This window comes from Hordeum vulgare, chromosome 1H, assembly GCF_904849725.1.
Source record: "Hordeum vulgare subsp. vulgare chromosome 1H, MorexV3_pseudomolecules_assembly, whole genome shotgun sequence".
NCBI lineage: Eukaryota > Viridiplantae > Streptophyta > Magnoliopsida > Poales > Poaceae > Hordeum > Hordeum vulgare.
The window spans coordinates 501,120,573-501,131,595 of NC_058518.1; positions in this window are offsets into that span (position 1 = coordinate 501,120,573).

Genomic DNA, 11,023 nt, shown 5'->3' on the forward strand with positions numbered 1-11,023 from the left:
AGGGGAAGCAAGAGGTAGGCCTTGCTGCGGCGGGGGGAGCGCTGTCGCCCGAGTCACCCTGGGGAGGATGACGCGGGGCTAGGAGGAAGGGGAGCCGACTTTGAGCATGACCAAGAGTCCTCGGTTTGCATGTTGTAACTCAGTTCTCCCAGGTGATTGCAACTAAAATGACATGTTTATGCCTTGATGGGAAATGTATGTATTTAACTCAACGACAACCTCCATTGTTCTGGTCGATTGTAGGGCTGGACCAAAAGCTCGTAACTCATGAGCTTAATGAGCGTTCGATATCTCGGCTCATTATGCTCATGGCTTGCTTCTTAATGAACAGAGTCAATCATCAATTTCAGCTGTTAAGCTTAGCAAACAAGCTAACGAGTTTCATGAGTAGCTTGTTAAGCTCGTTAGTAACCGAACAACACATATTTTTATCTTACGTAATAAAGTTTTTAAAGCATCTCTGTCCATCTATTCAATTCAATTGACATAATAGGCAACAAACTAGTGTATTAATTGCCTTTTGTAATCATCATTTTCCTTCTTAAAGACAACATCTACACACTCAATATGTAGACCATAACACATCAGTATCTGTTAACGAGCTCTCACGAGTTTAACAAGCTTCAAACGAACCAAGACGAGCAGGTTTCTGCTTGTTAATCTTAACGAGCACGAGCTTAACGAGCCGAGCAGCTTGTTAATCCACCCCTAGTCGATTGTACCATACGTAGATGTCAATGTGGAAAGTGCATGGATACGTATAACTCAATTGCAATCTCTTTCTTTCCTGCAGTTCGGCATAATGTTCGTCATTTACTGCTGTACTTCTGTGGTCTGGTCTTTGTATCGGCATCGCACACTTCGTGAGAAGCAATGGCCCCGTGCCCACAATTCGTCACGCCCTTGATGGAAACAGTGCTCAATGCTATATCAAAGTGCGAAGGCAAAATTATCCATGAAATTGTGTGAAAGTGTAAATAAAATACGCTCTTGTATATTGGGCACCAAAATTAACAGTGTTTTTTTTTGAATAGAAAGGCGTTCCCCCTGCCCCATCTTTTCAGTGTGTGAATTCCCCACATTGCTTGTCTCTTGTGTTCAAAGGGAGAGTATTAAACCAAAAACTACCACAATTCACGCAACGTGTCCAGGAACTACCATAATTCATTTTTGTGCGAAAAAATACCACTTCCAGCCTAATTAGTGGCAAAAACTATCAAATTTTTTAACTGCCCGTTTTAGCGTTTTTAACTGTTTTACTGACTTCCCAGGCCCGCATGTCAGGTGCCAGCATGGTGTTCCCGGGGTCACCGATTCACAGGTTCCCGCTGGCGTCGTCCGACCTGGACAGCACCCTGCTGGCCTCCTCCTCGGCGTTCCCCTACTACTTCCTCGTGGCGCTCGAGGCCAGCGGCTACCTCCGCACCCTCGCGCTGCTCCTCCTCTACACTGCCTTCTCCGAGCCGGCCGTCATCGGGCTGCTCGTCTTCGCCACCTTTGCGGGGCTCTGGGTGCGGGCCGTGGAGGCTATCGCGAGGGGCGTCCTCCCGCAGCACTACACCGTCGGGGTGCGCGCCGACTCGTGGGAGGTGTTCCGGGGGTGCGGCACCGGCAGGCGGGTCGTGGTCACCGCGTCGCCCGCGGTCATGGTCGGCCCGTTCGTCCGCGAGTTCCTGGGGGCCGAGGTTGCCGGGACGGAGATCGGGACCTGCTGTGGGCGCTTCACGGGGCTTATATCAGCGGCGGGGTGCTCATCACCGGGAGAGGGAGGTCGTGGAGCGGTTGTTTGCCGGCGGCGGCGCTAGGGTTCGCTCGAGCCGCACCCTGGGGAGCGACGCGGGCTAAACTTTTTAACTGGCACCTGACATGCGAGCCCGGGAAGTCATGAAAACGGTTAAAAACGCTAAAATGGGCAGTTAAAATTTTTGGTAGTTTTTTTTGCCATTGATTAGGCTGAAAGTAGTATTTTTTCGCACAAAAACGAATTGTGGTAGTTCCTGGGCCGTTGGCGTGAATTATGGTAGTTTTTGGTTAAATACTCTAAAAGGGAACTACAAGTACCTTACTTTCCTCCCGAAACCAAGCACAGGAGAAACCAAAAAGGAAACCAAGGCATTCCTCGCACTTTTAACATTTTTTTATAAGAATACTAGTAAAAGGGTCCGTGCGTTGCACCGGGTGTAAATAAAATATGCTTAGACAGTTGGAAAAACTACCACTAAAACAAAATTGCAATCAGTCAAACAACCATATAAAAATAATTTTTTCAAATAATTTTGGTTTAAAATAATTTTTCAGTTTCTAAATCTCATATCATTATCAGAAAACAAACTAATAAGTAAACATGGATATGCTCTTCCTTGATTTTTCACATGGCAAGTTGAAACACTTTTTGTTGTCAAAATCGAAGTACAATATCGAAAGTATTGGGATAAGATTTCCAATCAAAGTTGACGAATGATTTTGGTTTAAATAGTCAACAAAACAATGCTATTAGATCTGATTGCTACATGTCTAAGGCTCAATGTTTCCACATTCCATGGTAATTAAAGTAGAATAATTAGAATTTTTATTACAGTTATGACTACATCAAGGACTAAATGAAACATGTACAGGCCGACCATCATTTTCTTAAGTATTTCCCTTTGCTATTATTTCAAGCTGCATAGGATTACATTCAACATAACTTAGTATGTATTTCTACCAAGTTAATCTGGAGAATATATGATGGTGGTATTAAAACCATTATTTCAAGTCAAGAGAAGTACTTGGTGTTGCACTCAAAGCTGAGATCGCAGGCCCGTAGTAGCCTTGAGTAGGAATGCAGCAAGTCCCCTTGCGAGCCCAGAAGAGATGAATCTCAAGAAAGTTCTTCGTGACAGGAACAATGTAAAGAGACTGAAAACATAACAGTGACATTTTGAACCCAAAATGAAAGCCGAGAGAACCTACTAAATATACTTAAGATGTTGAGGATATATTGAAATATGGACGAACCTGTTGCTGGAACTATCAACCACGAAATTATTTGTCACCAGATTCAGATTCCTAAGTAGAAGGAACAACAGGCAAAAAATCAGAAGGCATTGATCGTACTTCATACCATATTCAGGACTTCTTTGCGATAGCTTAAATAAGAAAAGTTAATTTATGCATAAATTTTGAGCTAGTCTGTAAGATTAATGTCTCACTTCACTCAGAATAGGAGCCATAGGCATCTTAAACAATTTTATAAATACTTGTAAGATAAATGCACCAAAACAGTGTTTCAGGTATATCAAATATGGTTCTCGCTTATTTCATTTGTACATTATAAGCCTAGCAAGTAAGCTCAGGGGCCTAACTTAGACCAAACGTGCCCTTAGTTGGGCTATATTTGATTGAGCAAAAAAGGAAAGTTTCAGGACTTGGAACTTACAATTGTGAATCTTTAGCCCAAGAAGGAACAGTTCCTGAGGGCTGGTTGTAAGAAAAATCTCTACAAAGTAAAAAACATGAACACTAGTGGAAAACGGGCCTTTGGCCGGGACCCTTTAGTCCCGGCCTGCCTCTGGGCCGGGACTAAAGGCCCGGCCACGTCGCCCCAATTCTCAATGCCTCCCTCGAGGCTTTAGTCCCAGCCCGTAAGGAGCCTTTAGTCCCGGTTCGTGTCCCAAACCGGGACTAAATGGCTACGCGGTGGGCAGCCCGCATGTGCGCCACCTTTAGTCCCGGTTCGTGTCCCAAACCGGGACTAAAGGTCTGACACGTGGTGTTCCGTGTTGGTGGCAACCGTTCGTATCCCCTTTAGTCCCGGTTGGTGGCTCAACCCGGAACTAAAGGTCTGACACGTGGCCTGCCGTAGTGGTGGCAACCATTGGTATCCCTCTTTAGTCCCGGTTGGTGGCTCAACCAGGGACTAAAGGCCCAAACGGTTTGCATCCCGCTGCCCAAAACCACAACCGAAGCAGAGTCTCCGTCGCGTCGCCATTTCTATGTTCTTCTTCCTCTCTCGCTCTCGCTCTGTTCTTCCCCTCTCTTCTTCCCTTCTCTTGTTCCACCATGCCAACTCGCTTTGGAGAGGTGCTCGCACATGGCAAGACCAAGCTCGATGTCGTGTACACGAACGAGAGCAGGGAGGTGCCGCATTTTCTTAGACAGTTGAAGGAATGGCTTGACGCCGCAGTGGATCATGAGAAGTTCTTGGGGCTTGATCTGGAGTACACAGCCGATCAACGCGGTGTTGCCATCATCCAACTATGTTTCAAACACCATGTCTTGATCTTCCAATGGGCGAGGTAAGTTTTGAGGCTTTCTTTGATCCAAGGTAATGACATTGTAAGTTTATTTGTTTCAATCATAGTTGGTTCCCTTCAAATAGTTGTAGTGAAACAATTTTGATTAGTTGAAGGGGAACACAATCTGATTCGAATAGTGTTCCATAATCTGAAAAATCGTATTAGAATCAACTAGTATTTAATATGTTCCATTGGAATCATAGTTGGTTCGCTTCAAATAGTTGTAGTGAAACAATTTTGATTAGTTGAAGGGAACACAATCTGATTGGAATAGTGTTCCACAATCTGAAAAATCTGATTGGTTCAATATGTTCCATTGAAATCATAGTTGTAGTGATACAATTTTATGCGGTGTTCTTTGATCCAAGGTTATGAAAATTACATATAGCTAGTGATCTCTCTAGGTTCCATTGGATAGCAATATGATATGTCATAGTCATGAAAATTGCATATAGCTAGTGATCTCTCTAGGTTCCATTGGATAGCTATAGTGATCTCTCTAGGTTCCATTGGATAGCAATATGCAATATGTCTAGCTTATTGAATATTTGCAAAACCGTGGGAGAATATATATATATATATATATATATATATATATATATATATATATATATATATATATATATATATATATATATATGTCATAGTTAATTTACGGTTTCTTGATCAATTCGTAGGATATGAAAATTGCATAGGATAGCAATATGTTCTATTTGAATCCTAAAGATAATTTTCTCTTTAGTTGTAGTGAAACATGTTTCCCTATTGCAGCAGTATGTAACATTTGTTCCATTTTAATTTGTTTCTGTTGTAGTAGTGACAAGCATTGTCCAGAACTCATTGACTTCCTTCGCAGCGGCATCACTTTTGCTACCGTTGACATAACGAACGACAAGCTGAATATGAGGTACAACTTCGGTATTGAGATACCAACTGGTTGCCTCATTGATCTCCAAACGGTATTCAGGCTTCGACATGTCAGGACTTCGATGGCTCATATGGCAGTTGCCTTGATCGACGAGGAGTATGGTAATATGAAGACCAATTTCCCAAAGTCTCAACACAAACTTTGGGAGAAGGCCCCACTTGATCGTATAAACATTGAGTATGCAGCAAAAGATGCAGACGTTTCATACGAGTTGTACCGCAAGATTCGAGTCGTCAACTATGGCCAGCGTCACCTCGAATAAGGTGGACATTCTGATTCAGACGATTCAGACGAGTAGTGTTCTCAACGTCGAACACTTGTATATATATATCTATGATAGCTATTATTATGTACTGTTTGGACTAGTATCATGTACTGCTTGGACCAATTTATATATGTCTAGTTTCTGTTTGTGCCATTATAGTTTCCAAATTTGAATGGTTTACCCTTTCTAACTTCATTTGCTACTTTTGAATGGTTTAGCCCTTTCTAACTTCATGGTATCATGCATTTCGACCACATATATATACAAAAAGTCTTCAGTTCAAATAAGTTCAAAAAATGAAATCCCTTTTGTAACAGATCTGTTTTTGATTAAAACAGTCATTTAAAAATGAAAGACCATTAGTCCCACGTGGCGTGCAGCGGAACCACGTGGCGTGCAGCGGAACCACTTTTGTTATGGGGGTCGCTTTTCCTTCTTCTCCTTGTGCTAGATATTTGTTATGCATTAGGGAAAGAAGGAATAGCGACCATCATCGACGGTCAAAAAATCAGGTGAGGGAGTGTCCACCATACATGAGAGAAGAAGAATGCCGACTGTTGTTGTGGGGGTTGCTTCTCCTTCTTCTCTTTGTGCTAGATATTTGTTATGCACTAGGGGAAGAAGGAGTAGCGACCATCATCGATGGTCGAAAAGTCAACTGAGGGAGTGTCCACCATACATGAGAGAAGAGGAATGTCGACTGTTGCTGTGGGGGGTCGTTTCTCCTTCTTCTCCTTGTGCTAGATATTGGTTATGCACTAGGGGAAGTAGGAGTAGTGACCATCATCGACGGTTGAAAAATCAGGTGAGCTAGTGTCCACCATATATGAGAGAAGAAGAATGTCGTCTCTTATTGTGGGGGTCGCTTCTACTTCCAAAGAGATTGTTCATTTTGTACACGAAGTGCATCCAGTTTTTAACGTAACCCTCTCAACTTTATCGCACATGCTATGTGGGTGAAATGATGATAGCATGCGAACTTTCAACATTTTCAGAGTTCATTTGTAGTGCTTTTCAATTTCAGGGTCAACTAGCTCAAAAATAATAATAAGTAAATGCACGAAGAATACCAAATGAAGTCAGAAATTGTTGAAATTTTGTGATGTGCCTTTGAATGGTGCATTTTGAACACACAAAAAGTATGGAGTTCAAATAAGTTCAAAAAAATGAAATCCCTTTGTAAGAGATGAGTTTTCGTTCGAAACGCTGATACTTCGAGAGAGATTGTCCGTTTTGTACACGAAGTGCATCCAGTTTTTGTCGTAGCCCTCTCAACTTTTTAACACATTCTATGTGGATGAAATGATGATAGCATGCGAACTTTCAACATTTTTAGAGTTCATTTGTAGTGCTTTTCAATTTCAGGGTCAACTAGCTCAAAAATAATAATAAGTAAATGCACGAAGAATACCAAATGAAGTCAGAAATTGTTGAAATTTTGTGATGTGCCTTTGAATGGTGCATTTTGAACACACAAAAAGTATGGAGTTCAAATAAGTTCAAAAAAATGAAATCCCTTTGTAAGAGATGAGTCCTCGTTCGAAACGCTGATACTTCGAGAGAGATTGTCCATTTTGTACACGAAGTGCATCCAGTTTTTGTCGTAGCCCTCTCAACTTTTTAACACATGCTATGTGGGTGAAATGATGATAGCATGCCAACTTTCAACATTTTCAGAGTTCATTTGTAGTGCTTTTCAATTTCAGGGTCAACTAGCTCAAAAAAAAAGTAAATGCACGAAGAATACCAAATGAAGTCAGAAATTGTTGAAATTTTGTGATGTGCCTTTGAATGGTGCATTTTGAACACACAAAAAGTATGGAGTTCAAATAAGTTCAAAAAAAATGAAATCCCTTTGTAAGAGATGAGTTCTCGTTCGAAACGCTGATACTTCGAGAGAGATTGTCCGTTTTGTACACGAAGTGCATCCAGTTTTTGTCGTAGCCCTCTCAACTTTTTAACACATGCTATGTGGGTGAAATGATGATAGCATGCCAACTTTCAACATTTTCAGAGTTCATTTGTAGTGCTTTTCAATTTCAGGGTCAACTAGCTCAAAAAAAATAAGTAAATGCACGAAGAATACCAAATGAAGTCAGAAATTGTTGAAATTTTGTGATGTGCCTTTGAATGGTGCATTTTGAACACACAAAAAGTATGGAGTTCAAATAAGTTCAAAAAAAAATGAAATCCCTTTGTAAGAGATGAGTTCTCGTTCGAAACGCTGATACTTCGAGAGAGATTGTCCGTTTTGTACACGAAGTGCATCCAGTTTTTGTCGTAGCCCTCTCAACTTCCTTCCTTCGTTTACTGTGTAAATAAAATTAACCACATTACATACAAATTTCTAAGCGAAGATCCTATTGAGCTTGGGAGGTTCCCTGAAAGGCTATTATTCCCAAGAAATCTAGTCACAAGAAAATTTATAAACATTAGCTACAATAATGATGAAAGCCTTCATTTCATAGAAATATGCTTTGCAAGTCAAGGTAGTCCATACAAGAAGCTTAATGAGTTCAGATTCAACAAGGTTTGTGGTACTTGGCATGTGATGTTGTTGAAACTCTGTCACGCCCAAGATGCGATCCTATCCTCAATTTGGCACGAGGGCCTCGTCAGGGATAGAAGCGCATCTCGTCGTGTTGCAAGAATGGATATCGTTACAAGTACATGTACTGAAAAGAAGAGATATATAAAGAGTTGGCTTACACTCGCCACAAGATGCATCAGAGTCACTTCAGTACAATACACAATCATCAAGAGTAAGAGCAGGGTCCGACTACGGACGAAAACAAACGACAAAAGAAGCACGACGTCCATCCTTGCTATCCCAGGCTGCCGGCCTGGAACCCATCCTAGATCGATGAAGAAGAAGAAGAAGAGGCAACTCCAAATGAACAATCAACGCGCTCGCATCATGTAACCTTTACCTGTACCTGCAACTGGTGTTGTAGTAATCTGTGAGCCACAGGGGACTCAACAATCTCATTTCCAAAGGTATCAAGACTAGCAAAGCTTAATGGGTGAGGTATGGTTAAGTGGTGAGGTTGCAGCAGCGGCTAAGCATATATTTGGTGGCTAAACTTACGAGTACAAGAAGTAAGAGGGGGAAGATCTACGCATAACGGACGTGAACTACAGATGATCAAAAGAATGATCCTGAACACCTACCTACGTCAGACATAACCCTACCGTGTCCTTGATCGGAGAAGGAACTCACGAAAGAGACAGTCACGGTTACGCACACAGTTGACATGTTTTAATTAAGTTAAATTCAAGTTATCTAGAACCAGTGTTAAACAAAGTTTCCACGTTGCCACATAACCGCGGGCACGGCTTTCCGAAAGATTTAACCCTGCAGGGGTGCTCCAACTAGTCCATCACAAATTACCACAAGCCGCATATTAATCCTCAATCACGAAGCTCGCGATCTCGTCGGATTCCCTAGCGGAAAACCTCAACTCTGAGATTACCCAAAGCATCACCGGAATCCCGATGCACAAGATATCTCGTCAAAGGTAAAACTAATCCAGCAAGGCCGCCCGGCGTGTCGACGATCCCGATAGGAGTCGCGTACCTCGTTCTCAGGACACGACGGATGAGCGATGGTTACCACGCCAAACGCCGAGTTGCCCCGGGTAGCGTTAATAAGCTGCTCTGTTTTGGACCAACACTCATGAGGAGCACTGGCCCGGGGGTTGATTAAATTATCCTCGGGGTCCGGAAAGTCCCTATGCAAATTATTAGGTGATTAGGCAAATGTAGTACCAATGTTGGGCCTTGCCAGAACAACTTTAATCTAAAACGAATTATCAAGGGGGTTCCCATAACAACCCCGATCGTGTAAGGAGCGCTCGTTTATGGAACATAACACGGTAGCCGAAACTAAGGGGGCAAAGGTGGAACAAAACACCAGGCTAGAAAGGCCGAGCCTTCCACCTTTTACCAAGTATATAGGTGCATTAAATTAAATAGCATTGAATATGGTGATATAACAAGGAACCCATGCTTTGCATGGAAGAAACTGCCCTGCAACTAGCAACGCTATCAACAGGGTTAAGCAAGCAGTAACATAGGCAATCAGTGGTTTGCTAGGGTGAACAGGTTGAAGGTTAACATGGCATTGTAAAGAGGCTGACATTTACCAGGTGGTAGGCAACGAGACATAAACGACAGCAATGGTAAAACTAGCATGGCAATGATAGTAATGGTATCTGGGGAAATGATCATCTTGCCTGAGATCCCGCTTGGAAGAAGAAAGCCTCCGTGAAGCAGACGAACCGACGTAGTCGAACGGGTCCTCACAATCCGACACGCTTGCGGAACTCTACCGAGGCGGAGCAAGCCAGAAACAAGCATCAACACACGATATTCACCACACGATGCACAACACATATGATGCATGAGCTACTGAATACATGCAAGTCACGACATGACAAATCACACAATCAACACTACACTTTAAGTGAAGTTCAATATGCACGAGTTGCATATTGACGAAACTCCACGTTAATTATTTAGTTCACTCCCGGTTAGATACACGGCAATATTAAAGTTGTCAAACATGCAAGAGGTGAAGCGGAAAATAAACTACCTATCTAGACATTTTAAACGAGGTCGGAAATGACATATAGCATCTCCGAGACGACCTCACAAGTTAATTTACAATTCTGTCCAGATCTGAACTAATGCATTTAATTGGTTGTTAAACAGCAAAACAAATAGGTTCACGTGATTCTACGCGTCATGGCAAGCAATCTACACATAAGGAACATCTCCAACGGAGCTACGGAACAAAAGATACGGACACCGCAAGATATGATGGCATGAATGCAATATGTATGCAACGACGGCTACGAGCACTTTAAAACAAACAACCAGCAAGAGAAAAAGAAACTACACGAGATTCTAAGCAAGTTTCATGTAGGACATGGCCAAATCGGAGCTACGGTTCGGAAACTACGAGCAAAACAGGAAAACGAAACAATCTGCCAAAAACAGCCACATGGCACTTTCTACGCCTCACAACTTTGGCCACCCAACTCCGAAGAGCTCAAGCAAAGCATGACACGGAAGAGGGCAAGAAGCACTACCACGAACAGCTGACAACAACTAGCGTGGCAACAAGGAGCACTAGGAAAAGAAGATACAAAAGGGCATCTCACGCACTATTTCAGACTTAGTGAAAATAACACCTCGTCAAAGTGCAGTTTTCAGCCTGAAGCAATATTGACAGCAGAAAAACCTATAGCTACAGGACTCCAAATGGCATGAAACTTCACAGCATGCTGAAGAAACATCAGGGGTACAACTAATTCCATTGGACCAACTCCAAAAGAGCTACAGATCACAAGATACAAGCAAGACAAGACAGCAACAAAATAACAACAGATTCCAGACTTAGAAATATTTCAGCTCCTCTAAAACAGCACTATTCAAGCAACTTGAGAGCAAGCAAACAACACCTAAACATGCATTTCTATTGCAACTAAAAATACTAGAGGCTAAACAAAACACCCAAGATCAACTCCCTAGTTGGCAACTAATTCAAAC